Source organism: Hydra vulgaris, chromosome 12 (assembly GCF_038396675.1).
Source record: "Hydra vulgaris chromosome 12, alternate assembly HydraT2T_AEP".
In the NCBI taxonomy this organism is placed as follows: Eukaryota; Metazoa; Cnidaria; class Hydrozoa; order Anthoathecata; family Hydridae; genus Hydra; species Hydra vulgaris.
The window spans coordinates 84,720,001-84,725,000 of NC_088931.1; positions in this window are offsets into that span (position 1 = coordinate 84,720,001).

A 5,000-nucleotide genomic window follows, 5' to 3' on the forward strand; every position below is an offset into this window, starting at 1 on the left:
GGTTTTCAATGTATTCAGTTTAGAGCACTTTTTCAAATATTTAACATTTTAGAAGTCAAAGATCATGAAATGTACACAAAATAGAAAATAAATTTGTTAAACATTTAAAACAAATAAACAATAAGATGCTCTAAGAGAAAATTATAAAAATGTTTTAAATATCTCTCTCCAGAAGCCGAAAATATGCTGCTAATCCTGCTTACATTTGAAATAATTTCTGTATAAATTGACATTGAGCCATTAAGTCATTCAATCACTTTTCGAACATTCTACTTCTTGAATAAGTTTTTAGTATTAAAATAAGTTTGTAATGTCTAGGTATTGGACCTAGAATTGAACTATTAAAAAAGTTTAAGAATGTTAGGGAAACCAGTCATTGTCATAACTTTTATTTTAGAAATAACTAGATGGGGGTTTTGATTGATTTTTCCAAAGAAGCACCCTTAAATCCAACTCTGCATGAATAGATGTTTGGTGCGAAGATAGGAATGATAGATATCCAGATATTCCTAAAAGTAGATTTGCTTATAATAGATAGTTAGTAAGTTGGAACTGCAAACGCCCCATGTAAACCAATATTTTTCAAACCAACAGCCTTCTTAATTGTATAAAGTTATGAAGATCATTATTAAGATGGTTCAGTAGAGACAAAGTAATAGAAAGCTTAAAATAATCAGATATTAAAAATGACAAGTGGTTATCTTAATTGATTTGCTTTCCACAATATCTAAGCTTAGTTCTTTTACATTTCAAGCCATAGCTAATTCAAAAGTAATACTACACCAGTTATAGTGATAAAAATAAATACCAAATTTAATTTATTGAAGCTTGTTTTTTCAAGATTAATTAGTTTTGCTTGACCAACAGAAAGATAGTTATTTAAATATTTCCGTAATTTGGACAAAGGGCACGTTGAAATAATTAAGGACAGTCAACAAACCTTCAATTCTTCACGACTGTTATAGTTACTGTCTATATATAGTTATAGAGTGTTATAGTTACTGTCTATATACCTAATAACAATAGACATCTGTTTAAGATTGGCACTATCATATGTTTTATCAACTAAAATTGAAAAATACTTGTTTTTATTAGTTTCAGAAATAAAAATCTCCTCAAAAGCCTTACAACAACACTCTATAAGTTGATTTTGTTTGTTTTCAGAAATGCATGAGGCATTTTTAGGGGCTAATATTGAATGATCTTAAAGATAGTGTCACCTGCATAAATTTCAAAATGAGTTAGTTCAACAATGTTTCCTTCAACTTTACTTTTTGAGGATTCTCCAATATTATTGGAGAATCTCCTATATTGATTTTACTAACAATAGAATAAACTTATAAGATTCTCTTTAATTGAAGCTTGAATTTGAAGATTAAAATTTTTTTTAAGAAATAAATATGTAATATTTTAATTGTATACATTTATAGAAAATGAAAATATAAACTGTTTATGCAGCTTTGTGTCAAGAATTTTATTAATAGTATTAACCTGTTGAATAAAATAAGAATATAAAAGTTAAATGTTATAAAAATCTTATAACAACAAGCAGAGAAACAGTTGTATCTAAGCAAACGTAGAAACAGTTGTATCTAAGCAAACGTAGAAACAGTTGTATCTAAGCAAACGTAGAAACAGTTGTATCTAAGCAAACGTAGAAACAGTTGTATCTAAGCAAACGTAGAAACAGTTGTATCTAAGCAAACGTAGAAACAGTTGTATCTAAGCAAACGTAGAAACAGTTGTATCTAAGCAAACGTAGAAACAGTTGTATATAAGCAAACGTAGAAACAGTTGTATCTAAGCAAACGAAGAAACAGTTGTATCTAAGCAAACGTAGTCATAGCTATAAAAAGCATGTTATCTTTTTATAAAAAATATAGTTCGCTAAAACATAGTTAAAAAATCTTTAAGCTACAAAACTTTGATCCATTTTAAAAGATGGTATAAAAACATTCATATTATGGAAACTTCTAGCCAAAAACTTTTCAATAAATTAAACAAGTGAGATATTTAAAACACTTGGTTTTGTAAACAATTTTTTTTGCAACATATTATGTTTTGAATGTGAGAAGTATGAATAGGATTTAGAACAGTATTCTTTCAAAACATATCCGCCATAATTACCAACTTATTAAGAAAATAATAAAGACGCTTGGGTTATTTGAATATAAGTGGGCACAAAAAGACTGGGAAATAAGTACAGCCAAGATACAAAAAACAATATAGCCACTGGCTTCGAGTGTTGACGGCATATGAGTCTACAATAAAAGTATATTTCCATTTAAAAAAAACTTAATATAGTCAGCCTATGCTGTAAAATCAGGTCGTTTGTGGCTTAGCCACAAATCGATCTGCAATGACCGATCTCTTTTTTTATTCTGTTTTTTTTAGTTTTAAGTAATCGCTTTTAAAGCCAATTTTACACAGCAAATAAAAATAAACTTATCTTAATTATTTATATTATTTTTACTTTTAAAATATGTTGAAATATTATATTATCTTTAATTTCGTTGATTATTTTAAGATGTAGCCTTAGCCACAACGGCTATACCCTAGATCCGCGCCTGATATATATATATATATATATATATATATATATATATATATATATATATATATATATATATATATATATATATATATATATATATATATATATATATATATATATATATATATATTATTGTTATTATTATTATTATTATTATTATTATTAGTGAATTTAATTCAAACGTCAACATATAAAAAGCACAAGGTCCATAGATAAAATTAAATATAGAGTAAATAAAAGTAAAAAAACACCTATCCAAAACCTCAAAAAATATTTATCTTCATATTACACAACAAAAAGAAAATTTGAGTCTAAAACTAATACAATTGAGATGGGAAGCAAAGTTCCAAAAGACACTTCCCTGGAAACAAATCTGGGAAAAGAGCTTTGAATCCTATGCTCTGGAAACTAGTAAAAATACACATTGGCGTATTCTTACAAACTCCCTTCCCACTTTAGAAAAAACAAACTCCTGGAGAGTAAAGCGTGGCTAATTCCATGGAAACTCAAACTGCAAAACATGTAACCTGGTGGAAGATACTCTTCACCTCTTTATCTTCTGCAGCAAGGCCAGAGCTGTGTGGAGATGCATGAGAATTATATATGAAAAGCTAATGCCTAAAACATTACCCATCATTCAGACAGCCTTTTGTTAATCAAGTTGATAGTATTTTGTTAACCAAATTGACAGTGAACTTTTTGGCACTCTCAACATAAATATACATATGTTGAGTGGGCAAATACATATATATATATATATATATATATATATATATATATATATATATATATATATATATATATATATATATATATACATATATATATATATATATATATATATATATATATATATATATATATATATATATATTTAACCTAATATATATATATTAATTATATATATATATATATATATATATATATATATATATATATATATATATATATATATATATATATATATATATATATATATATATTTAACCTAATATATATATATTAATTATATATATATATATATATATATATATATATATATATATATATATATATATATATATATATATATATATATATATATATATATATATATATATATATATATATATATATAATATATATACATATATGCATCTTTAACCTAATATATATATATATTTTAATATATATATATATATATATATATATATTTTAATATTATTATTATATTATAGTAAAAATTCTACAATAGAAGTTAGACTTCTATGAGTCGAGTAACTAACGTAGACCGACGTGAGAGAGAACGGTTCCATTTGTCGTAATTGTTTTTGAACTCGTTAACTGAATTTGAAGCAACTACCGAAGCAGGCAAAGTGTTCCATGATGACACCACTCGGTTTATAAAGAAATTATGTCTTTGAGTGTTTTTCGTTAATTCTCGTTCAATTTTATGCTTGGCACCACGAAGATGACCTGCAGGTCCATCACATAATAGAGCACTTGCTTGGTTTGCCTTCTGTTGCCAGTTAACAACATTTAGTTTTTTATAAATTTTAAAAAATTGGATTACATCTCCTCTTGTTCTACGTTCAGCTAATGTGCTGAGACCCAGATTTGCTAATCGTTTCTCGTATTTCAAGTTGCGCAATTGTGGAACAAGTTTAGTAGCTCTACGTTGGACTAATTCTAATTTTTTAATGTCTTTTAGAAGAAAAGGGCACCAAATTGGTGCACAGTATTCCAATATCAGTCTTACATATGCTGTATAGAGCTTCACAAACATACTAGGATTCCATTTTTTAAAAGTTCTTTTGAGTAGGCCAAGTACAGAGTTAGCTTTAAGAATGGCATGACTAATTTGTTCTGACCATTTGAGTTTATTGTTTATTAAAACGCCCAATGTTCTCTCAACGGATACATCTTCAAGAGGAATTTGACTGCCATTATTATTCACCATTGTAAAGGGGATAACAATGTCTGTGGAACCACCATGAAACTTTAGAACCTTGCATTTATTTATGCTAAATTCCATGCACCAAAGTCTTGACCAATCACATAAAATATCAATGTCTTTTTGAACAAACCCCTAGTCTGTAACTGTTTTTATTTTGACAACCAACTGGCTATCATCAGCAAATAGTTTGCAACTGTTTTTGACTAATTCTGGCATGTCATTAATAAAAAGCAAAAATAGAAGAGGTCCTATGACCGATCCTTGAGGAACACCACTCTGGACATCCATCCATTCAGATGCGAAATTTCCCAGAACGACACGCTGCTTCCTATTTTCAAGAAAGTCCTTGAGCCAGGCAAGAATATTTTTGCCAAAACCATAGCCAGCCAGTTTGTGATAAAGCAGAGAATGTGCGCTGACCCTTTTTGAATATTGGCGTTATATTAGCAAGTTTCCACCCAGACGGTACTTGTTCAGAATCAAACGACTTGATAAATAAGAGAGAGAGAG